Source organism: Ceratotherium simum, chromosome 3 (assembly GCF_057802395.1).
Source record: "Ceratotherium simum simum isolate JZ-2026a chromosome 3, ASM5780239v1, whole genome shotgun sequence".
Lineage (NCBI taxonomy): Eukaryota > Metazoa > Chordata > Mammalia > Perissodactyla > Rhinocerotidae > Ceratotherium > Ceratotherium simum.
Genome location: NC_141902.1, coordinates 62,526,646 through 62,554,026, shown reverse-complemented (window position 1 = coordinate 62,554,026; position 27,381 = coordinate 62,526,646). Strand labels below are relative to the sequence as shown.

Here is a 27,381-nt window from a genome sequence, read left to right as displayed (position 1 = left end):
CAGAAAAAATTCCGAAACAAGTTCATCCAAGCCCTTTCTTATCCAGCCATATATACTACTCTAAAAGACAAGTAGCATATTCAATTTAAAGAAGAAATTCTGCCTGTGTCTTCAACGCACACATATCTAATTTCAATGACACTGTCAAACTGGCAATGACTCAGTATTTGATTTTTAAAATGAAACATTTTATGTTGACTTAGAAAAAATCTAACTAATCTAAGTTTGTATGGAAGATCATATGGAAGAAAAATACCAAACTGTAAACTTTTCTATAGGTTTATATCTCCTTCTTTTACTTTTAAGTACCACACTGAAACATAAATCAGGGAAGATTAATCTTAAAAAGATGTCTTAAGATATGATTTTGATAGAGGCAAACAGCTTTAGAGGCATCTTCCTATATCATCCATTATTTAAAAGGGAATTCTTACTCATAAGTCTCAGTCTATGAATCAGATAGGTACTTTCCAAACCCAACTCAGTTTAGACTGCAACCAAACTTACTATGGTGGCCTCATTCACATATTAAAGCTATCAAGATTCCTATCAATTTTTCTGCAGCTTAATTTTACCCATCTTTCATAATTCAAAAGTGTAACACTCTAATTCTAAATCTATACTGATTTAAATATAAAATGTATGATAGTATAAAATGATGCAAAGTACATTCTTACAGATAAATTTCCAGATTTCCCCCTTTAAAAAGTTAATTTTAAAAAGTTAAATTTGCTTTATAAGAATACAAGACACCTCATACAAGTCTATTAAGAAACCAAATATATCTCAAGTTATGCATGACATAAAAGAGGCTGTTTTTCAAATCAAATAGTTCTTAAAAGAATGAAGATTTCAGAAACTTATTCTACTTTGTTAAAACTACCAAAAATTTTTTTTCCAGATTTTTGTTTCCAAAACAGAGAAATTCCTTTATTTGATATTGCTTGAAATTCTAATTTATATGTCATGTTTTTAAAATATGCTTTTTGGGCCGGTGCCGTGGCTTAGCGGTTAAGTGCTCACGCTCCACGGCTGGCAGCCTGGGTTTGGATCCGGGCGCCCACCGATGCACCACTTCTCCGGCCATGCTGAGGCCACGTCCCACATACAGCAACTAGAAGGATGTGCAGCTATGACATACAACTATCTACTGGGGCTTTGGGGGGAAAAAATAAATAAATAAAATCTTAAAAAAAATAAATAAATAAAATAAAATATGCTTTTTTCTTCAGCCTAAAAAGCATATTTTAAAAAAGTCTTTTTTATAGACTTTCTAGGCTCAAATTTTAATTTCTCCTTCTATCTTTTGTGTTTTAAACACTCATAATTTTAGGAATCACAATTAGGTATAAGTGATTCAGTATAAACTTCAGAGAGAAACATAATTCCAACTTTAACCACCAAATATAGTTTTATATCAGAATGGTTTCATTTAAAACTTCATATACTCTAAACCACTCATGTTACTAGAACAGATATTAAAAACACATAATCATTACTCTCAAAATATTCCTAGTTCTGTTTAAATTTACCAAGAAAGGCAAAATATAATACATTTGTGTGAATATTTTTTTAGAGAGTAACAAGCTTGACTTTTATCATATAAACTTTAATTTTTTTTTTAATCTAAGCAAAATAAAGAACTTCTACTTAGAAATAAGCACTTGGCATTTAACTGCTCACGGCACTGTCTTATATTTAAATTCAATTATTCCAGAAAATGAATACCTCTTCCTAAGAAATAATACAGACCCTTCACTTCAAGAAGTTTGGCTTGGGGTAGGAGCACACATACTTACATGCATATTCAAACCTCTAATTAATTTTCATACATGACAACATTTACTAACAACTAAAACCAGTCAGCTATCACTTTACATATTATAACTACGCAGCATAGTAAGGTACCCTGATTTAGTCCTCTAGGCCAAGGTCAGAAAGCTTTTCTTAAAGGGACAGATTTTAGGCTTGCAGGCCATACAGATACTGTTGCAACTAATGAACTTTGCCACTGTAGTGGTAAGGCAGCCATAGACAATATGTAATGAACGGGTGTGACTATATTCCAATAAAACTTTATTTACTAAAACAGGTGACCGGCCTGTGGGCCATAGTTTGTTGACTCCTGCACAAGGCAAATGGATCTGATTATCAATATACAACACCTTCAGTAAATATATAATCACATGTCCCCCTCATATCTGGAAGTTATTACATGGAACATTAGCTATTCAAATGGTAAAGGAACCATGAAAATATTTTCTGAGGTCAGAATCTTAGGTAGACTGAAAAATTAAAATGTGTTAATAAAGCACACATTAAAATTAAGCTTAAAAATTTATAGTAATGGTATAATTAAATTTTATTAAACAATCTTACCTTAATCAAAGGAAAGAATCTAAACTCTAGTACATTTCTGGTTTCAAACTCAAAATATATCTGATCAAAACTTCAGTTTCTTGTCAAACTCCTAGAGAAACAAAATTGAAAACGTTTAAGTCACGTTCTAGTACTGGATAAAATGAGGTAATCACACTCCAACCTGTCTCTCTGAGTGAATGTAGCGACAAGACCTGTTGACAAAAATGGACAACAGAACTGCTTTGAAACAATTGCTAAAGGCAATTCTTCCAACAGATGGTAGACGACACCATAAAGAAACTTTGAAACATCAAGAATTAAAGAAAAGCATCCTAATTGTTAAATATCTGAGTAAATATAATAAACTATTCTTATCCTCTTGAGTTCTTTAAAATATGTTTGATAGTTGAAAGCAAAAAGTATAAATGTTGTCTGATGGAGCTTTCAACGTATATATTGTAATACGTATGTAATACAATATAATCTATAACAACTACAGTATAAAGCAGTGGAATTAAAAGATTTGCATGGTAGCACAGTTTCTATGTGCCACTTGAAGTAGTAAAATATTGACTGTAAGCAGACTGTGAAAAGTTAAGTACATTGTAATCTCTAGAGCAACCACTAAAAAAAAGCTATATAAAGATACAGTTAAAAACACAATCAATAAATTATAATGGAATACCTAACAAAAAGACAAAAAAAAAATCCAAATAATCCAAAAGAAGACAGGAAAAGGAAAACAGAAACAAAAAACATAGGCAACAAATGGAAAAAAAAAATAAGAAAATGGTAGACATAAATATATCAATAATGATATTAAACATAAAAGATTTAAACACATCAACTAAAAGAAAGTCAAAAAAGAATAGTAGAAAGAAACATTCTTTAAATACAATGCTACAGGTAGTGAGGTCATTGCTGAAAGGGGCCAAGAGCCAAGGAAAGTGAACACCTTAAGAAGCTGGAAAGGACAAGGAAAGAAACCCACCCATGGAGCCTCCAGAAAGGAACGCAGTCTTGCTGACAACTGGAATTTAATCCAGTGAAACCAGCCTGAAACTTCTGACCTCCAGAACTGTAAGATAATAAGTTTGCACTATTTAAGCCACTGTTTGTGGTAATTTGTTACAGCAGCAATAGAAAACTAATAACACTGAATCATAAAACAAACCTTTACAAACTTAAAAGAACTGAAATCATACAAGGGATGTTACCTGACCATAATAAAATTATCAATAACAGAAAGATAACAAGACAATCTGCAAACACTAGGAAATTTTAAAACACACTGATAAGTAATGCATACTCAAAAGGGAAGTCTCAAGGGGAAACAGAAAATATTCTGAACTGAACAAAAATAAGACAATATATCAAAATGTGTGGGATGCAGCTAAAGCAGTACTCAGACACATTACAGCATCAAATGCTTATATTAGAAAAAAGAAAAGTCTAAAATTAGTAATCTAAGCTTTCATCTTAAGAGACTAGAAAAAGAAGAGCAAATTAAAAAGTAAAAGGAAGGAAATAAAGATAAGAGCAGAAATCAATGAAATTGAAAAGAACAGAATAATAAGGAAAATCAATAAAACCAAAACTGGCTCTTTGAAAAGATCAATACAAGCAAGCCTGAAAAGATAAAAAGGGAGAAGACACAAATTCTCAATATCAGTATAAATGAGCAGATGTCACAAAAGATCTTACAAACATTTCAAAAAAATACTGTGAACTCTATGCACATAAATTCAACAACTTAGATTAAATGAACCAGTTCTCTGAAACCACAAACTACCAACATTCACCCACAATGATATGGATAAGCTGCATAGTCCCAAATTAAATAAACTGAATTTGTAGTTAAAGACTCTCAAAAAAAGGAACTCTCTAGGCCCAGATGGTTTCACTAATGAAATCTACCAAACATTTAAAAAAGAAATAACTCCAGACTGACAAGACTGGCAAGTAAGAAATAAAACTGTCCCTATTTGCAAATGACATGACTGTCTACATAGAAAATTCCAAGGAACACAAACAAAAAAACCCCTCCTGGAACTAATAAGTGAGTCTTTCAAGGTCAAAAAATACAAAGTCAATATCAATTATATTTCTATATACTAAACAATGAACAATTTGGAACCCCAAAATTTAAAATAATGCCATTCAAAATAGCTCCATAAAAATGAAGACTTAGGTATAAATCTGATAAAACATGTACAGAGTCTACACGTTAAAAACTACAAAATCCTGATGAAATAAGTCAAAGAAGATGTAAGTAATATAAAGACATACTTTGTTCAGACTGGAAAACTCAAAATAGTAAAGATGTCAGTTCTCTCCCAAACTGGTCTATAGATTTAATGCAATTCCGATCAAAATCCCAGGATTCTTTGTAGTTATAGACAAGTTGATTCTAAAATTAATATGGAAAGGCAAAAGAACTAAAGTAGCCAGAACCACTAAACAAATTTAAAAAAAGAAGAAAGTTGGAGGAAGCACACTATCCAATTTTAAGGCTTTAAGCTATAGTTATCAAGACAGTACGATGTTGTCGAAGGGACAGACACACAGAACAGTGTCCACAGACAGCTCCAGACAAACATGGCCAATAGATTTTTGACAAAGGTGCAAAGACAACACAATGAGAAAAGGAGAGTCTTCTGGACAAATGGTGTTAGAACAACTGAGTATCCACATGCAAAGAAAAAAATGAACTTTGATCTAAACCTCTCACTTCATATAAAAATTAACTCAAAATGGATCATAAACTTAAACATAAAATATAAAACTTTTACAAAAAATAGGAGAAAATCTTTGTCAACTAGGGCTAAGCAAAGAGTTCTTAGATATGACATCAAAATATATACAACCCATTAAGTAAAATATGATAAACTGGACTTTATCGAAATTAAAACTTTTGTTCTAGAAAGATATCTAAGATAATATAAAGACAAGCTACAGACGGGAGATAATATTTGCAAATTACAAATCTAACAAAGGACCTGTATCCAGAATACATAAAGAACTCTCAAAACTCAGCAGCAAGAGAAGTATCCAATTTAAATACAAGCAAAAGCACATTGATTAGAATGGCTAAAATCCAAAAAGTCTGGCAATACAAAACGCTGCCAAAGACATAGAGCAATAAGAACTCGCATTCACTGCTAGTGGGGATGGAAAATGGCACAGCCACTTTGAAAACCAGTTTGGCAGTTTCTTACAAAGTTAAATTTACACTTATCATACAATCTAGCAATCGAACTCCCAGATACTTACTCGAGTGAACAGAAAATTCATATTCACACAAAAATCTGTATATGATTGTTTAAAAGAAGCTTTATTTATAATCAGCAAAAACTGGAAGGAACCAAGATGTCCTTCAACAGGTTGTTAAAAAAATGATTAAATAAAACAATTTTGGTGATACAAACAAACTTTATTCAACACTTCATGAAGTGGACAGTCTCCATTCAGAGAACTGCAAAATGGTGCAGAGAGCAGGAAGCTTTTATAGGATTAAGAATAAAGAACAAGGAAGAGAAAAACAGAAAATATCTGATTGGCTAGGGCCACACAGTCAACCTTATTTGGGGTGAGAAAGACCAGGGTTGCTTGGTGTTTGGGGATTCAGCTGACTGGATATACTGATTTCTGGTCTAGTGGAGTATTTATAGGGACACAATAAGTTTTGGTTTGGTGACAAGGCCCCCTGGGCAGGAGCAGCTCCATCTTGTGCCGAGAAAGTTATTTCAACAAGGTGAATGGATAAACCTACTGTGGTACACCCATACAACAGAATACTGTGCAGGAGTAACAAGGAACCAAGTACTTGATTCATGCAATAATATGGATAAATCTTAAATGCACTTTGCTAAGTGAAAGAAATCAGATCCAAACAGCTACAAATTATATGACTGCATTCATATGACACACTGTAAAAAGCAAAACTATATGAAAAGAGATTAGTAGTTGTGAGGGACTGGGGATGCAGGAATGGCTGACTACAAATGCACACATACGATATTGTGATTTATAAGAAATATATATATCTGGTCATTCAGATGACCAAAATATATTTCTCACATATATTTGGTCTTCGTCCACGGTTTCCCAGCTCACAGCTCCCAAAACCGTTGGAATTTCCTGAGCGATAAGAGCAGTGGGAGCATCCTTTGTCATAATATTTGGTCTCCTGTCCTCAGTTCCTGCAAAGGTTTCAGAGCCTTAAAAGTGCAATAAGTGGGTGTCTTGTTACTCACAACAAGCCCCTTTCTACCACAGCTGGGTTTATGTTAATGAGGTGACTTTTGGAAAGCACCTAAGGATGGGGGCTGGTTGCCAGGAGAACCAACCATGTGAATAGAGGGTTAGAACTTTCAGTCCCAGCCCCCTGACCTCTGAGGAGGGAAGAGTGGTGAGGGGCTGCAGGTTGAATCAATCGCCAATGGTCAAAGACTTAATCAATCACGCCTATGTAATAAAGTCTCCATAAAAAACCAACAGGAGGGGTTTCAGAGAGCTTCCAGGTTGGTGAACACATGGAGATTCGGGGAAGCTGGCATGCTCGGAGGGGGCATGGAAGCTCCACACCCTTTCCTCATGCCCTGCCCTATGCATCTCTTCCATCTGCCTATTCCTGAGTTATATCCTTTTATAATAAACCAGTAACCTAGTAAGTAAAATGTTTCCAAGGAGGGGTCATTGGAACCTCTGATCTACAGCTGGTGGGTCAGAAGCACAGATGATAACCTGGGCTTTCAAACGGTGTGTGAAGCAGGAGTAGGAGTGGGGTGTCTTACAGGACTGAGCCCTTAACCTGATGCTGTCTCTGGGTAGACAGTGTCAGAATTGAGTTGAATTGTAGGACACACAGATGGTGTCTGAGAATTGCTTATTACTGTGGGGAACCCGGGGAACTCTCCCCACCCCTCGCATACACACACTGTAACTGGGCCCAGAATCTTTTAACAGGAGAATTTTTAGAGTCATGAAATTGTCTATATGGTAGTGGATAATGACCCTGTGCATTTGTCAAAACCCACAGAACTGTACATCACAATGAATGAACTTCGTATGCAAATTTAAATGTATGCAAATTTAAAAAATCAACTAAGATGCTGAGGGAATTTCAAGACAGAATGCAGTCTGTGACAAATGAATCTGACTGTATTACAAATGAATGGCATAACCCCACTGAAGGGAGGAGGGGGAAAATGAGCTGACCTAAGTAACTTTGGAAAACAGTGTTTTGAATGGAAACCTTAAGGCTAAATACAAAAGGATCTGTACACAAACCTTGCACTCTAGTTAGTAAATTTATTTCTCGTAGGGGTACTGGTTAGCAATTTTGAACTTGCTTTACATGTATACTGGGGTGGAAAAAGTAAGTAAATGAATGATTGAAGCCAGGTTTCTCACTGTCAGAGAAGTTACAGATAAGCAAAGGGAAGAAAGCTAGAATGAACCCTACAGCACCAGATTAGAGTCACAGACATTGGTATGAACTTAACATATACACTGCTTAATATGTAATACAGATGGATAAATACAGAACAATTACAGATATGTATAGATACATAGATTAGTATATAGATATATAATTCCTAGCTCTGTCCTCTAAGAAGGCTTAGAAACAGTGACATCCCAATAGCAAGGAGTACACCTAGCACCCAGACATTGGTCTCTAAACACAATTCTCCAATACAAGAAACCAGAGCTCAGAGAAATGACTGATTCTAGGAGTAGGGTGGAGAAAATACAAGATGAGCCTGGAGCATCTTATAGTGCCAGAAATCAAGGAAACACTCAAAAAAAGAAAAGGATGGGGACATGTCAAAGGGACACAGGAGTCAACACTGAATAATTTTAGCAACAAAATAAATAACACAGTATTGGATTATAAGACAATGTATAAAATAAATATACATATTGATATAAAATGACTGAATAAATGAATGACTGTAGATACACCCTCATCCATAAAATGAAGCTTAATCACCCCAAGCCCTTGAGTGTAGGCTGGAATTAGTGACTCACTTGCAAAAAACAGATGACGGAAAGACAAAAATAATAACTTTACAGTGGAGAAACCTAGCAAACACTACCTTAACCAAGCGATGCTATCATGTACTCCCTGATAAGACGTGACAAGAAGGGCATTTCACTTCACTGTCACCTCTGATATTCTTCCCTAAAACCTGGAACTTCAGTCTAATCATAAGAAAGACACCAGGCAAACCCAAACTGAGAGACAGTCTACAAAATACCTGACTAGTACTAGTACTCAAAACTACCAAGGTCATGAAAAACAAGGAAAGACTGAGAAACTGCCACGGACCATAGGAGACTAAGCAGACAGGACAAATGAAGTGTGGAACCCTGAATTAGATCCTGGAATAGAAAAATGAGTCTAGTGGAAAACCTGGCAAAACTAGAGCTTAGAATTTGGAATTTGGTTAATGTAGGGTACCAATGTTGGTTTCCTGGTTTTGATAAATGCACTTGGTTTTGGTTTTGTAAGATGTTATTATGGGAAGCTGGGTAAGGGATATATAAGAACTCTCTGTATTATCTTTGCAACTTTTCTATAAATCTAAAATTATTCCAAAATAAAAAGTTTCTATTATTTTAAAAAATGGAGAAAAGACTTGAACATACCCTTCACGAAAGAGGATACATGTATGGCAAAAAAGCACATGACAAGATGTTCAACATCATTAGCTATTAGGAAAATGCAAATTAAAACCATTATCAGATATCATTCCAAACCTATTAGAATGGCTAAAATTAAAAAGACTGCCCATACCAAGTGCTGTCAAGCAGACAGAACAACTAGAACTATCATACATTGCTGATGGGAATACAAAGTGGCACAGCCACTTTAGAAAACAGTTTGGCAATTTCTTATAAAGTTAAATTATACACTTACTATATGATCCAGCAATCCCACTACTATATACTTTCCTGAGAGAAATGAAAACTCACATTCACACAAAAGCCTGTACATGAATGTTTGTAACATCTCTATTCAAAATAGCTAAAAACTTGAAACAACTCAAAGTCCTTCAATGAATGAATGGATAAACAAACTGTGGTATATCCATACAACTGAACACTACTCAGCAACAAAAAGGAATGAAATACTGATATACAAAACAACTTAGATGAATCGTTAGGCACTATGCTGAGTAAATGCATGTCTAACAGTCTCAAATGGCTATATAATGTATGATTCCATTTAATGGCCATTTTTGAAAAGACAAAACTAAAAAGACAGAGTAGTTGCCAGGGGTTACCAGTGGGGTAGGGAGGGTACAATTACAAAGGGTTAGCAGGAGGGAGTTTTGTTCTATGAACTAAAGAACTGTCTGGATACTGACTGTGATGATGGTTACATGAATCTACACATATACTAAAATTCATCAACTCTACACAGAAAAAGTTAATTTTATTGTGAAGCCAGGTATCTGAGGGGTACTGTAGATATTAAACCAACTTGCCGTTTTTCCTGTTTACCTTGAGGGGTGACTCAGGGGTCTCAAGGATTTGTGAGCTTGTTTTGCAGGAGAAAGAGAATGGCTTGGGAGAGGCTGTGATCACCGGATGGCCAGCCCTCAGCAGCTGCTGAAGCGCAGAAGTCAGATTGCCCAGAGGCTTATCAGGAGTGACCCCTTTGTTTCCCTGAAGCCCCTCCTGCCCTTAGCTCTATAAAACTCCCTGCTTTCTGTTCTGGGGGAGGTGGATTTGAGCGAACTCAGGCTCCCACCTACTTGTTTTGGCCAATTTGAATAAACCTTAATCTCCAAGCACCGATGTCTCAGTGTTTGGCTTGCTGGGCATCAGGGACACGAACTTGAGGTTAAGAGGTTCGGTACCAATTGCATGTTCATTTTGTAAAAATTTCTGATACTTAAACAAACAACCTTTAAATCATAAAAGTTTTTCTAGGATATTTAATTTGGATTTTATAATCTATAAAAATTCTCTTGCTTATTCTGGCTACTTTTAGGATAGAGCAAGTGACAAACTTTTCAGCTCACTCCTGATGTGTAGAATCACTGAGGGATCAACAGCCTGTGTCACCTCCTACAGGCAGTGCATCCCTGCAAAGGAGTCTAACTGGTTAACAACCACAGCCCCACCTAATTGAAGAGAAAATCCTGACGTCTACTTAATGGCATCATAAAAGAACTTTCATTCAAGTTTTTTTTTTTAAGAACACTGATTTATAGTCAGAGAATTCCAGGGAGGGAAAATATGTGATTAATTCTACTTCAACTGTATAGAGAGCATTCTGAAAATGAAAAACTAAAACACAATCATTTGTTTCCACCTTTATTATCAGGGAAAAAAATCAGCTGTTTTGTTTGAATAAGTAGGATAAGTAAAGCAAGGATATAAATCAGATAACATAATATCTCAGAATGAATTCTAATCTTCTGCAAGAGTTTATCTATCTTACCTGAACTAATACAGTAGTACCATACGCTTCCATTATACTGTAAATACACGTGGCACAAAACATTCAAATCCATATACCACAGCAATTAATTTAAATTAAAAAAATCTAAGTACAAAGGTACTACTTCTCCTGAACACCTTTATCATATTATTTAATCTATCTGATTCTTAAGTCTGTCTAAGGTGTTATTTTTAAAACAGCCAACTATTTGTATTTAAGTGAAACTCAATGATTACTTATTTTTAAGGATACAATTGTTCTCAGTTGTGCTAGTAAATATAGCAACAATTTCACACTGTTATACTTTTTTTAAAAGAATCGGAGATGTTAAAAAAAGCCAATCTGCAACTGCACTAACTTCAAATGGAAAACAAAAAACCTCTGTGAGGAACAGTTTTTGCCTTAAGGCCTTTTGTTTTCCTAATATTACATTCAATTAGAAGTGAAATGGCCTGCTTCAAGAATTTAGTTTTATTTTCCCCAGAAACACATTTGGAAAAATATATGACTTACATCTGGAACCATATCCTTTCTTTCTAACTGAAGCCATTTGCGTGTAATTGCTCTAACAGTTCACTATGGCCAATTCAGTTTCGACCCCCGTCACAACAGCGCCTACTGCAAATCTGTATGTTTATTCCTCCATGTCAGCTTCTCAGCAGACGTTCAATTTACTAAACAAAGGCTCTTTAATAATTTAAATCTGACTTATAAAGACGCAATGCACCTGTCAAAAGCTTTTGATAAGTCAGTAAATTTCATCTGTCTCTCTATGGCACTGCACGTATGTTAAGTCACTCCTATATTTTAATGTCCATAACCACAGAGGGGTTTTCCCTCTCTTTTTTTAAAAGAATCAAGAGAACCTCATTTTTATTATTGCACCATTCATTGTTATACTTCCAGCTTTCTTCAAAAGTTTCCATTTAATAAGAATTTTTACATATGAATTAACTCCAACCAGATGCTACAGTTTCCTAGACACTGAGGCATCAAAAAAAAGTTCACAGAAATCAACATTATCTAGTAACACTTTAAACATTAAACCACCTCTACAACATAAAAGTAGCAATCACCTTCTTTCATCCAAGTTAATATCACCCAAACTTAATATGAAAATAGCCATCTCTACGTAAGCAAATCAAATGAATTTTCTACACACTATTCTAAAATTTCTTTTATTAGAAATGATATTTTGCATAAATATATTTAGGCTATTTGTTTGGCGACATAAAGAGTCATACTGATAAGAAATTATCCATAAATAATGTTAAACTGCCAAAGAATCACGAAGAAGTTTTGGATGGAGAGCTTGATATATATTGAAATTAAGAAGGCGCCCTAGGACTCCATGTGACATTTACACTTTGTAGCCCAAACTTGTGTAACAAGTATATTTAGCCACTTGCCAATAGTTCTGATAAAAAGTTCTGTGATGGTCAAGTTTGAAATTAATGCCTGGGTATGTTACCTATAAATCTCACATACCTATGCTTACTCCAATCCATCATTACTAATATTCCCCATGGTTGCTTTGGGAAACTACATAATAGAGAATTGTAACCTTAACCATCACCTCAAAAAATTAAGAATAACTGTATTTAGAAGTCTTTGACAGTTGATAAGAATCCTGTGGTTTTTCCATAAAGAGTAGACTGACACCCAGCACATAATGGGAGCACAACAGAGAACTGTATATGAGGAAGACAGAAGCTCTACCATAGTAAACAACAGAGAGCAAATCTCATTTCATTATTTTAAAAGTCTATCCATCCATGGAAAAGCCATATTGAGAAGTTTATTTTAATGTGCTTCTTTACAGTTAATTTTAATGTGCTTTTAATGTGTTTATTTAATGAAGGCAATTCTTCACTATTGATGAATACTGGTTTAAAGCAACTGTTGATTTTTTTTAGTTGGGTATTTTCTGGCTACTAAATCCAGGGGGAAAAAAACAAAAGTCTGCCAATTTATATGATGACAGCCTTTGTAAAGCTGCCTCTAGCACTTTAAGAGTTTTTACTAAGAAACATAAAATGGAGTACATGATAATTCTTAAGGCCTTTTTAAAAATTCTTCAGCAGGTATCTGATTAAATCTTAAATTGTCATCTGAGTCTGGAGCGCTGAACTCAAAATTCCTCACTGCTTTTGGAGTAGAAAATGGCAGAAAAGAGAAGTCAGTCAGTTTCCTAACAATGCAAAGGAAAAACAAACTAAGGCTTTGTTAACAATATCTGTAAAACACTGTTGTAGTGGTGGGATGAGGAAAGGGCCAAAACAAACACTAGTACCTGCCTTCAAAGAACTAATGTAAATATGAAATACATGAAGAATCCTTTACAAAGCACTGCTATATCTGCTTTGCTTGTTTTTACAAATATACTGTTATATACATAAGGACAGGGACCATGTCTTGTCTTGTTCACCACGACAGCCCCAGTGCCTATTGCAATGCCTAGCACAAAGTAAGTACTCAAAAATTATTTGTTGGATAAATGAAGACCTCCAACAGCTATGTCAATACTGACACTTGGCTTCCTTGACTCCAGAGACCTAGCCCCATTTGACAGGCAGAATAATGGCCTTCCAAAGATGTCCTTGCCCTTTCCCCCCAGACCCCAGCCTAGCTTTCCTTACAAGGCAAAAGGGACTTTCAGTTATAATTAAGGTTAAGGACACTGAGGTGGGGAGATTATCCTGTATTATCCAAGTAGGCCCAATCTAATCACATGAGTCCTTTAAAATGGAAGAGGAAGACAGAAGGTAGGTCAGAGAGATGAGATGTAAGGAGGAGGAGATATCGGGAAGTATGAAAGGGCCTTGACCTGTTGTTGCTGGCTTTGAAAATGGAGGAAGGAAAGCCACAAGCCAAGGAATGAGAGTAGGTCTCTAGGAGCTGGGAAGGGCCCTCAGCTGACAGCCAGTAAGGCAACTGGAATCTAAGCCCTACAACTGCAAGGAAAAGAGTCCTGCCCTACAGCCTCCAGAAAGGAACACTGCCCCGCTGAAATCTTGATTTTAGCCCAGTGGGACCCCCATATTGTCCTAATGACCTACAGAACTGTAAGATAAATTTCTGTTAAGCAAGCCACTAAATTTGGAGTGATTTGTTATGGCAGCAACATAAAACTAATACACCCCTTTTAACCTCTACTCTAGCAACTTGAATATATAGCCTCTTGCCATCACCATGACATTGCTCCAAAAAACAACCTAAAATTCTTAAATGCTTCAATCTGATCACAATTTCCTATTCTTAACTCTTCTACTTCACACTTCTCACAATTGTCACTATGAAGGAAAGCTCGTGTTTAAAAGAACGGATATCTTGAAACAAAATGAATTAGTATTTTCTAGTTACAATGTTTGATCAGCACTGTGCCAAAGAGTACACGATAGGCCCACAGAATGGTTATACCCAAACCCCAAATTTCACATTCCTTGCAACATGTAGTTCCAAGGACATACCCAGAAATGTGTTATTAAACAACCCAGTGTGTCAAATCCTGAGTACTTACTTTGAAAGGAAACGCCTTTTGTTCTTAAATCTGGAACCATTTCTTTCCTCTTTATATTTATACACTTGCTTTTAAAATACTAAAAACAAACTCATAAACAATCTGTTTAACAGTAATTAGAATTTTATCTAGTTAAAACAACAGCAAAGCATTCCACAACACAGATGGCAGAAGACTTTCTCCTTGCCTGATCAGTGTCAAAGAACTGTTCTCCTATTTCACGATTAAGAAGAATTTTGTTGCAGACTATCTCATTTACAAAATATACACTAGTGTGTGAAAGGACAGCTTTTTTAAGAAAGATTTTGTTCAGCAGAACTCTTGGCTATTTCTCAATGTAAAGATTTTTCTTACTGCCCAGATAAAACCCAGCCAAATATATGATTAAGGAATCAGAATAGACAGAAGTCTATACTATTGATTTTACTCTGGTTCCAAGTCCTTAAGCAAACTAATTCCTTAGGGAGCAGGTTCCCAAACTCGCAGTTTTTGAAAAGTCCCAGTGCTCCAGTTCTACTCCATATCAATTAAATCAGAATGTCTTGGGATGGGACAAGCTTAAGTACTTTTAAAGATCTCTAAGTGGTTCCACTATGGTTTGTTATTAGCAATGTGGCATGGTACAATGGAATCGGGAGGCCTGGGATCTGGCATTGGCTCTGCCACCAGCAAGCCTGGGTACATCGCTGGGTAGCCATTTCCTCACCTACAAAAAGACAAGGTTGGACAAGTTATTTCTCATATCTAACATGTTATAAGTCTAGGATGAGATTCCTTAGTTCCTTTCTAAAGATTAAATTGCCTTGACATTTAAACTATGCAAAAAAAAAAAAAAAAAAACACAGAAATTCATGATCTGCTTCTTATTCCAACCTGTTAAGAGCTTATTTTTGTAAGGAAAGATTATTTTACAATAGGGATCAAATTTAGCTAAACTTCAATTGCACAGATTTTGATATATCATTATATCTATCCAGGTCATAAAATAGCATATGTATTGCAAATGACTGGGAGGTTGAATTATCTCAAAATATAGCTTGCTATTAGACTATTTCTTGAATTCTCATTAAATTATATACTGCATGTATTCTGATTTTCTTAAACAGCATTTCTGATTTTGTTAGGTGCTAAAGATATAAAATGATTTTAACTTTTCACTAATATTAACTTATTTCATAAATGCAAATCATTAATGACACCAGAAACACGGGTTGAAAGAATTCCTGAGTACCAAGTTATTGTTTGACAGTCTCAAACTGAATTCTCACCGTTGGCCAGTCCTCTTACAAATGTATGCTACCACTTATGAGGGTGCCTAGGAAAAGGTTAATTCACTCAACAAGTTAAGCATTTTATAATACCAGGGTTGGGGACTGGGTGGCAGACTTCTAAGATGACTGATGATCCAATGATCCCCATCTCCTGGTATTCACATGCTTCTGTAACTAAGTGTCAGCTGGGCCAACTGACTTCCTTCTAAAGACCAGAATATGGCAAAAGTGACAGGATGTCACTTCTGTGATTAGGTTATAAATGACTGTGACGTCCTTCTTGCTAACATTCTCTTTTGCTGGCACTCTTTCTTGCCCTCTCACTTTCTTGCTCTGATCTTGATTGCTTGCTCTGAATAAGATGCTCTCTGGAGAGTTCCATGTGGCAAGAAACCAAGGGAGGCCTCTGGCCAACAGCCCAACGAGGAAATGAATCCTGCCGACAACCATGTGAGTGAGCTAGGAAGTGGATCCTTCCACAGCAGGCTTTTATAGATGGGCTGCAGGCCCAGTCAACACATTGATTGTAGCCTTGTAAGAGAGCCACCTAAGCTGTTCCTAAGCATTCCTGACCCACTGTGAGATAATAAATGTTGTTTTGAGCCACTAAGTTTTGAGGTAATTTATTATGCAGCAATAGATAACTAACTAATATAGGCACACAGCAATGAATAAAAACACTATATTGAAGGAACCGAGAGTTGAGTAATGTGTAGGATCAAGGTATCAACAATCTAGTAATGGGTGAGAGGCATGTAAATAAATGTAATAAAGTGTTTAGGTGTGTTGACAGAAGTACACATATAGAAGGTACAGTGGGGACATAAGAAAGGGTATGTAGGGCCGGCCCTGTGGCTTGGTGGTTAAGTGCGCGCGCTGCGATGCTGGTGGCCCGGGTTCGGATCCCGGGTGCGCATCGAGGCACCACTTCTCCGTTCATCCTGAGGCCGAGTCCCGCATACAGCAACTAGAAGGATGTGCAGCTACGACATACAACTATCCACTGGGGCTTTGGGGGGAAAAATAAAATAAATAAAATCTTTAAGAAAGGGTATGTATTTGGAGGGCACAAGCACTAAGCTTCTTTAAAAGGGAGGAATATGAGTTATAAGCATTAAAGTACGAAATATAACGGTCATTTTGGAAAACTATAGGTAATCCAGTAAGGCTGGAACATGGAGGGAAGAGATGATTATTTATCTTCCAACTTCAAAAGTGTGCAAGCATTTACAGGTAGCATAAGAGTCAAAGAGGTCTCTAATATTGTAGATAGTATAGTTTTAGTTATATTAGTATAGTAAACTCTCAACCCCCACCAGATTATAGATCATCATTTTATTATGGAGTAATATCACTGATTATGAATAAATTGGTCCCTGCTCCAAGAAAGGACCTGGCCAGGGCCAACTCTTCCACCTATACATCAGATGCCAATTCTCTTTCAGCTACTCAAGGAAATTGGTCCAGCAATTATCTCTTCTCTCTACGGCAATGTCAAATATTCCCTCTCTCCTGGATCATTCCCATTCCATATTTAAAAACAAAAATAAAACCCCCTCCCTTAACTCTATGTGCCATGTGTGCACAGCTTCCCCTTTATAGTAAAACTCAAAAGTGTTGTCTATACTCACCATGTCCACATCTCCTCCGTTAAAAAAGAAACAACAGGCCTAAAATGGAGTCACTTGTGCTAAGCCCCACGAGAGCAAAACCAGACTTAATATCTAACCTAATTGTAGTTTCAACCTCTCTGGAATGTGACCTTTAACCAGTCAATCTGGAATCACCTGATCAGCACTAATGAGGTAATCTGCATGATAGACCCCCATCGTTCCCCCAAAAGAAGGTGACCTTGTCTGAAATAAGCCTTTCTTTTGTTTATGACTTCCTTGTCCCACCCATTTTCTGCCTTTAAAAGCTTTCCATTTTGTACAGCTCCTCAGAGCTCCTTTCTGCTTGCTAGATGGGATACTGCCAGATACGTGAATCGTTGAATAAAGTCAATTAGATCTTCAAATTTACTCAGTTGAATTTTGTTGTTTTTTTTAACATCTCCCATTTTCTCTTGAATCCATATCACCCAGGCTTTTTTCTCCACCTACCTGCCAAACTTGCCCTTTAATAAAGTCACCAATGACTTCCACACTGCTAAATACAATGGTCAATTCTCAGTCTCCCCCTTACTTGAACTACGACCAGCAACTGACACAAATAATAATTCCTTCCTTGAAATATGGAAGGAAAATGAAAATGGCTCCCAGAACACCCCACTCTCCTGGTTTTCATATTTCTCATTCTCTTTTGCTGGTTCCTCATTTCTCTACCTTCTAAATGTAGAATGTTCTAGATTTCAGTCCTTGGACCTCTTCTCTCTTCTGTCATACCGTAATTTATAAGGAATATATAGTTGGCCTTTTCTCCCATTTCTGGCACAGAGGCTCCTAAAACCCTTAGAATTTTGGAATTTCTTAAGAGATGAGAGCCGAAAGGTGTCTTTTGTTATGTTAATGACTTTGGAAAGCACCAAAAGACAGATGCTGATTACTGGGAGAACCAACCATGTGATTAGAGGGTTTTGAACTTTAAGTCCCACCCCCATGACCTCCGGGGAGGGGAGAGGGGCGGGAGGTCAAACCATTCACCAATGGCCAATGATTTAATCAATCATGCCTATGTAATGAAGCCTCCATAAAAACCCAACAAGAGGGGTTTCAGAGAGCTTCCAGCTTGGTGAACACATGGAGATTTGGGGAGGGTGGCATGCTCAGAGAAGGCATGGAAGCCCCACACTCTCTTCCCATACTTTGCCCTATGCATCTCTTCCATCTGGCTACTCCTGAGTTATATCCTTTTATAATAAACCAGTAATCTAGTTAAGTAAAGTTTCTATGAGTTCCTTGAGCTGCTCTAGCAAATTAATCAAACCTAAGGACGGGTTCGTTGGAACCTCTGATCTATAGTTGGTGGGTCAGAACACAGATGACTACCTGGACTTACGATTGGCATCTGAAGGACTGGGGATAGGCTTAAAGGATTGAGCCCTTAACCTGTGGAAATCAGATGCCATCTCCAAGTAGACAGTCAGAATTGAGTTGAACTGTAGGACACCTGGGTGGTGTCCAAGAATTGCTTAGTGTAGGGGAAAAAATCCACACACTGGAATTGGGTGCAGAACAGTATTTCCATCTAGACTCACTCCCTAGTGGGTCTCCTCCAGTCTGAGGGCTTTAAATACCATCTACAAATTGATGACTCCCAAAATTATTTATAGATAGATAAAAAGCTTGGTCCTCTCTCCATAATTGTCCTCTAATACTTCTAACTACCTACTCAACATTTTTTACTAGGATATTTAATATGTATTTCTTAACATGTTCAAAACCAAATTCCTGATTAACCTCACCACCACCCCAACCCCAAACCTGCTCCTCTCCCACAGTCTTCCCCATATTCATAAATGACACCTCTAAGCTTCCAGTAGCTCAGGCTAAAAATATAGTATCAGTCCTGCTTCCCCTCTCCCCCTCCCTCTCATCTCTGATCCATCAGCAAAACCTGTTGGCTTTACTTTTAAAACAGAATTCAACCATTTTTTACCATCTCTACTGCTACTACACTCACATGGATTATTGCAATAGTTTCCTAAATGATCTATTTTTGCCTTGAAACCCCATTTGCCCACCAATGGAGATCCTTTTAAAAAAAATGTTTAGGCCATGTAATCACTCTGCTTAAAACCCTCCAAAGGCTTTCTTTCTCAGATTAAAAGGCAAATGGGAGTTAAATCATTAGTTCTATTAACTAGCTGCCATCTGACCTCATCTACTCCTCCCCCCCTAGGTTCACTCTGCTTCAGTTACACTGGCCTCCTCCTTGTTCCTTAACACACTAGCCACACACTTTCTTTAGGGCCATTGAACTTGCTTTACCTTTCAACAGGAATGCTCTTCCCTGAGATATCTATCTATATAGACTGCTCTTTCAGGCCTTTGCTCAAATGTTCCCTTCTTTCTCTGGCCTGATCCCCATGCCTTCCAACTCTCCCTATCCCCTTTCCCTCCTTTACTTTTCTCTACAGTACTTATTGCTATCTGACATCTATGTATTTTATCTGTTATTTTCTGTCTCCCTTCACTAGAATGTAAGCTCCATAAGGGCAGGAATTTTTGTCTATTTTGTTTACTATTGTATACTGTTGTAGAACAGTGCCTGACAATACAGTCATGTGCCCTTAACGACGGGGATACATTCTGAGAAATGCATCATTAGGTGATTTCGTTGTTGTGTGAACATCATAGAGTGTATTTACACAAACCTGGATGGTATATAGCCTACTAGGCTATACGGTACTAATCCTATGGGACAATCTTCATATATGTATGTGGTCTGTCATCAACTGAAACATCGTTATGCGGTGCATAACGGTAGTAGGCACGGTATTAATATCTGTTTAATGAATGACTGAACTAACCAAGGGGATTCTCTCACTGATCCATTCTAATATGGGGGAGTAATCTGAATAATTTCAAAGGTACCAAAATATTACATTCATATTTCAATCATTGTGATTTATGTTCTGACAGATTTAATTCCCTAATTATACTCATACTGAGCTTATATTAAATAAGTTTGCATTCCCCTCAATGCATACTAATTAGGAGGGGAAGAGTAGCCCAGAATCATCATATTCAACAAGGAGCAACTAGATTGATTTTAAAAAATAATTTTTCACAGACAATCCAAAGTGGAAAAATTACATGTAACACCTCACGGAATATAACTGTCAAGGATTTGCAAAGTCTATGAGTAGAAGAGAGGATAAGTAAAAATTTCAATCAAATTTTACTAGTACAAAAAAAAACTTTAAGGAGATTTTACAAATTTTTTCCTAGGTAATTCATAACCTTTGCCTAAGATAATATCATGTGTTTTCCATCCATTTACCAATCTACATATTCTTCATTTTCCTTTCTTTTAAACTATCAGTGATAAAAGAAATAAACTATTTAGATGAAACTATATTTAAACAGTTTCTCAAAGATAAGAACAGGACTTGAGATAAAATTATTTTATAAATATTTTTACATTTGTATTTGTATAGTGTTTTACACATTTTCCAAAGTGCTTTCACATCTTTATCTATTATGATCTTCATATTGACATGTACAATAAGCAGGCAGATGTTATCACATCCTCTCCCACCTCCCACATACTTATACATACTTTACAGATGGAAAAAATTGAGTCTCAAAGAGATTAACTGAGTTGTTCAAGGTCACAAAGCTATAAATGATTTAACTTGGACTATAACTGAGTTCTTTCAAATCTAAGTCCACTGTTTTCTATCATGACCTATTACCTCACCCAGTGATTAAAGAAAGGTACCACTTCATAAGTCTACAAGGACTTGACTATAAAAGCATCTTCCTTCAGGATTGGAGGTTTTCACATTCCAATCTATTATAAAATGTGCTTTGCAGATGGTACAAATGTGCTAATATTCTTGCAGGAAAAAAAAGAAGAAGAAAGCCCAAGAAGTCAATAAAAATCAAGTAAAGAAAATTTAGTATTCAAAGCAGTAGTAACATGAGATTAACGGTTATTCTCTGCACACAACATCAATGTTTTAGAACCTTTGAATTACCAAACAGATAGATACCTAATACCACTGCAGCCAGAGGAAGATATTTAACAGAGGCCATTCCAGGTAAAATGACTTATTACCACGAGAACTCATACCAGATCTGTATCAGAATAACCCTGGAAATCTGGACCAAAAATAATAAGAATGAATTCTTTTCGCCCTTCTCCCCAAAGGCTTACCTCAGGTTCAAATAAACAAATGGCTTCATGACTCAGTTCATCTGGACTTCTTCCTGGTCTCCTCTAATATTCTAAGATGAGGAAAGAGAGAGAGGACTCCTTTATCATTCCAGCTGTACCCTAAAGCAATCCAAAAGTGGGTTAAGAGTCAAAAGAACTCAGAAAGAGTACATTCCATGTGAGATTAAAAGTTTTGTTCTTCCCATTATCAGAGCTTGTGCGTCTCTGACCTATATTAAAATTTCTCATGGTAGAAACCTAGATTCATTTCTAAAGCCAAATCAGGCTTACTTGGGACTCTCAAACTGCAAATATGGCTGCAAGCCCAGAGGGCGACAGCACACATGAAATTAACAGAATCTGGCCTAGGTTGGAGAGCCATTCATTTCTAGGGCCAGGGCAGACTAACCTAAAAATAAGTGAGGTTTCAGTAATACAAAAGTATTACTTTTGTATTAGTATTTTATTATTAAAATTAGTTTTTAATTAAAATTAAATTTAAAATTAGTTTAAAATTAAAATTAGTATTATTATATTTTGTAAAAGTATTTTAAAGTAATACAAAATCTAGCAAACAACGTAAATTGGTTTGGCTCTGTGGAAGAGTATTTGCTACCTCAGATACTCTTTTCTTTCTTCCGTTTTTCAGCCAATTCCAAGGGACTGACATGTTACAGTTCCTTCAAGAAAATAAGTGGTTGGAGATAAGTTAAAATTATTATAAAGGTAAAAAAAAGACTTACACCTACTCTGTGTAAATATGTGATCTAGTTAACAGTGATTTAGGACCAACGCCCTAGGTAATGAAAATGACCTTTGTCTGGAATATCCCCTGCAAAGCCTGAAAGAGAGTGAGGCAAGCAAGGTTCCTAGGGCACAAAACTTAAGGAGGCACTGACTCTAAAGGTAGTTCAAGGGCACCTGAGAGTGCCTCCCTAAATTTTGTATCATAGGTGCCCCACTTGCCTCACTCTATTCAGAGCCCTGATCCACTGTGACATATATATATTCATCAAAGGTATAACAGAAGATTTTGTGGCTACAGCAAGTACTCGAGCAGAATTTGAAGTCTGAGATCCTGATTATATTCATCATGGCTATCTTCTGAACTTGGTAAGAAAAGGAGAGGCTTGACATTTCTGCACATATTCAGAAATAAAGTTGCCTTAGAAAAAGGAAAAGTTTATAGTGTAAATGGAAAAGTTTAGTGTTTATAGGGAGATTTCCACTTTGAACACAAAGGACAAAGAAGGTCTGGAATTACCCTTCTGCCTAAACAACTAGAAACTAGACAAAATATAGGAAACTATTTCCTGACACTGAACAAAGGCAGCACAAGACTGTGATCCCAGACTATTGCCCTAAAAGGGCAATACATGAGACAGCCCTCCAGCTTTCTGCTTGGAGGTAATTTCCGGACAATGGTACAGAGAAGGGGAACCCCCCCCAAAAACCCAGCAATATTGCTGAGTTGAAAAGATACATATCAGAGTTTATGGAGGCCAAGGTGGTAGGGGCAGGGGGGCTGCAGACTAGCTGAGAGGAGAGATCTACACAAAGAAAGAGATCCAAAAAAATGCATGGGGGTTCTATTGGATCTTTGGCTGAATATAATTGGTACACGTGGAGGGTGAACCGCAGGAGGCTGGGCAAAATTAAAATCAACCTCTACAGAAAGAAAACTACCATAATGCTGTAAGATAAACAATTGTCAGAACTCACAAAGAGCTAGGAATTGTTCAAGTTCCCAAAGTGGAGAAATCTTGCTGAATATGGAAGTCAACAGTGAACCCAGAAGGAGCATGCCTTAGAAGTGAGGTCAAATTCACCCTAAAGACTCTAAGTTCACCCTGAAACTGCTTAAAAATGAGCCATGAAAGGATCAAACTTACCTGCAGGTAACTTAGCAGTTTACTAGAAAAAATTCCAACATTCTTTAAAGTAATACAAAATCTAGCAAACAACGTAAATTAACAATGATGAGCATACAATCAAAAATTATTCAATCTTGGGGGCCGGCCTGGCAGTGTAGTGGTTCCATTTGTGCGCTCTGCCTCAGCAGCCCAAGGTTCATGGGTTTGGATCCTGGAAGCAGACCTAGTCACCCCTCATCAAGCCATGCTGTGGCAGCGTCCCACAGACAAAATAGAGGAAGACTGGCACGGATGTTAGCTCAGGGTCAATTTTCCTCAAGTAAAAAAAGAAAGAAAGAAAAAATTATTCGATCTATGAATAAGCAATAAAATGTGACCCATGAACTAGAAAAACATAGTCAATATTAACAGAACCAGAAATAAAAAGTAAAAGAGATGATCGAATTCGAAGACAAAGATGTTAAAACAGCCATAATAAATATGTTTGCTCAAAAACAAAATGGAAAATCTGAACATACTGAGGAGATAAAGAAACATATAAAAAAAGAACCAAATAGAATTTCTAGAGATGAAAAATACAATATCTGAAACAAAAATATTATTGGATGGTACTTACAGTAGATTACCCACTGCAAAAGAAAAGAATAGTAAACCCGAAGACATAGGAATAAAACTATTCAAAAAGGAGACAGAAGGAAAAAAAAGATGCCCCACTCCCCTAAAATGAACAGTCTCAGTGACCTGTGGGACAATATCAGCAATCTACCATATGTTTAATTGAAGTATGAAAACAAAAGAGGTGGTGGGGCAATCTTGGAAAAAATAATGGCTGTGAAAATTTCAATTTATTCAAAACTACAAACTCAACAGTTCCAAGAAGTTCAAGGAATCCCAAGCAAAATAAACACAAACACACATTGACACAATATAAATATAAAGCACATCATAAACAAATTACTGAAACCAGTGATAAAGAAAAATCTTAAAAAAAGCCAGAGGAAAAAAGGTACATTACATACAATGGAACAAAGATAAGAATCATCACAGATTTCTCCTCAGAAGGTATGAAAGGCAGAAAACAATAAAATAAAATCTTCAAAGTGCAAAAAGGAAAAACCAAGGCAACCTAGCAGGCAGAAAAGAGTTAACATAGCAGGCTCAGGACGGTTATCTTTAGAAAGGACTGCATGCAAGGTTAGCCCTTGGCTGGTGTCTGTGACCCTGGATTTCAGGAAGGTTCCTAACATTCTCTAACTAATAATGGTGGTTTACTGTACCTAAAGTGCTTGTGCAAACAATAAGATTTATGCTAAACACCTGCTTTCCTTCTGGGAGTCTGGAATTTTGGTACATGCTAGGCAGAGGATGCTTACATGACCAGCCCTCAATAAAAACCTTGGGCACTGAGTCTGTAATGAGTTTCTCTGTAAGAAAACATTTCACAAGTGTTGTCACAATTCGTTGCTGGAAGAATTAAACATGTTCTCTGTGACTCCACTGGGACTCCTGGAAGTTTGTGCTTTGTTTCCTCCAGACGTCACCTATGCACCTTTCCCTTTGCTAATGTGGCTTTGCATCCTTTCACTGCAATAAATCATGAGTATGACTATACACCCAGTCCTGAGAGTCCTCCCAGTGAACCAGCAAACCTGAGGGCAGTCCTGGAGACTCGACACACTAAAATTTGGGACCTAGCAAAAACACCTTTCTGAATTGTTGATGAAATATTTTTTCAGACAAATAAAAGATGAGAGAATTTGTCACCAGCAGGTTTGTACAATAAAAAATGTTGAAGATGATTTTTTGCAGAAGAAACATGATATTAGACAAAAACATGAATCTATACAAAGGAATGGAGAGCACAAAAATGAGTAAGTATGTGGAAAAATATACAATATATTTTCTCCCTTATTTTTGGAAGCTTTTAAAAGAAAACTGTTTAAAGCAAAAATAGCAATAATCTATTATCGGGTTTGTAACATATATAGAAGTAAAATCTATGATAACACTTGGACAAAGGATGGGATAAGGAAAATGAAAATACACTGCACTTAAACTCACACATTATATGTGAAATGGTATAATCTTACTTGTGGGAAGACTGTGACAAGTTAAAGATGCATATTACAACCTTATAGCAACCACTAAAAAAGAAAGAAAAAAAAAGAGGTACAGCTCATAAGGCAACAGTGGAGATAAAATGGAATACTAAAACGTATTCAATCTAAAAGAAGGCAGGAAAAGAAGGAAAAAGTAAAGAACTGATGGGACAAATAGAAAACAAACGGCAAGATGGCAGACATAAGCCCAATCACATCAGTAATCACATTAAATATAAATGGTCTGAACTCCCAAATGAAAGGGAGAGATTGTCAGACTGGATAAAATGCTGTATACAAGAAACCCACTTTATAAAAACAAAAAAAGTTAAAATTAAAGAATTGTAAAGATATGCCAGGCTAACACTAATCAAAAGAGAGCTAGAGTAGCTATACTGATATCAGATAAACTATATTTCACTGCAAAGATTATTGTCAAGGGTAAATAGGATTGTTTCATAATGATAAGGGAATAGATTCATCAAGAGGATATAAGAATCCTAAACCAATAACAGCTTCAAAATACATAAAGCAAAAACTGACAGAATTGCAAGCAAGAACAGACAAATACACAACTATTGTCAGAGATTTCAACACTCCTCTCCCAATAATTGACAGGATAAGTACACAGAAAATTAGTAAGGATATAGCAGACTTGAACAATATTAGCAACCAACTTGAACAACATGACATTTATAGAATATTCCACCCAACAACAGCAGAAAACACATTCCTTTCAAGTACACATGGAACCATTACCCAAGACAGAGTATGTTCTGAGACATAAAACCATTCTCAATAAATTTTAAGGATTTCAAATCATACAAACCATTTTCTCTGATGACAATGGAGTTAAATTAGAAATTAAAATCAGAAAACATCTAGAATATCCCCAAACATCTGGGCATTAAATGACACACTTCTAAATCGACAGGTCTGAAATCAATAACCTAAGCTTCTACCTTAAGAAATGAGAAAGAGAAGAGCAAATTAAACCAAAGCAGTAAGTAAAGTGTTCCCTCCTTTTCTGTAAGGAAAGTAAGAAGAATGAAGAAAAAGGGAAGACAAGATAGGAGAAATAAACACAACAAAACAACAAAACAGAAAAAAAAAAAAATAGAAAAAAGTCAATGAGACCAAAAACTAGCTCTTTAAGATCAGTAAAATGTAAAATGGTAAAGACACTTTGGAAGACATTTTGGCAGTTCCTTATAAAACTAAACATATTCTTACCAAACAATCCAGCAATCACGCTACTTGGTATTGACCCAAATGAGTTGAAAACTTATGCCCACACAAAAATCTGCAGATGGACATTTATAGCAGCCCTATTCATAATTGTCAGAACTTGAAAGCAACGAAGATGTCCTTCAGTAGGTGATGGATAAACTGTGGTACATCTAGACAATGGAATATTATTCAGTGCTAAAAAGAAATGTGCTATCAAGCCACAAAAAGGGTGATAATGATGTGTCAACGTAGGTTCACCAATTGCAATAAATATACCACTCTGGTGAGGAATGTTTATAGTGGGGGAGGCTGTGCATGTGTGGGAGTGGGGAGGTATATGGGAACTCTGTACTTCCCACTCAGTTTTGCTATGAACCTAGAACTGCTCTAAAAAAATAAAGTCTATTTAAAAAAATTTTTAAAAGTCAATGAAACGAAAAGCTGGTTCTTTTGAGAAGAGTAAAATCGATAAATCTCTAGCCAGACTAATCAGGGGGAAAAAAGAAGAGAAAAGATAAAACACCAATATCAGAAATGAGAGAGAGAAATTATATACATACACACATATATATCTTATAGACATTAAAAGAATAATAATAAGGACATGTTATGAACAACTTTATGTCAATAAATTTAACAACTCATAAAATAGACAAATTCCTTCAAAGACAAACTACCAAAGCTCACTTAAGAAGAAAGAGATAACTGGAATAACCCTATATCTATTAAAGAAATTGAAATTGTA

The 27,381-nt window shown here is 36.2% G+C and overlaps 1 protein-coding gene across 5 annotated transcripts in view; it reads right to left on the bottom strand.

Moving 5' to 3' along the window:
- Positions 1 to 27,381, bottom strand: part of GLCE (glucuronic acid epimerase) — a 131,937-nt gene that overhangs the window by 69,786 nt on the left and 34,770 nt on the right. Inside the window, exons 2-3 of one of the 5 annotated variants that reach the window (XM_087428600.1) lie at positions 21,434 to 21,553; positions 2,380 to 2,470 (exon numbers count right to left, since the gene is read on the bottom strand). The exons of 1 other annotated variant lie outside the window; for it this stretch is intronic. The gene's annotated coding sequence lies outside the window, so the exon portion shown is untranslated. Of the gene's footprint in view, positions 1 to 2,379; positions 2,471 to 3,352; positions 3,424 to 21,433; positions 21,554 to 27,381 lie in introns of those variants that run through there. 3 more of the 5 variants (XM_087428599.1, XM_087428601.1, XM_004421750.3) reach the window with 3 other exon arrangements.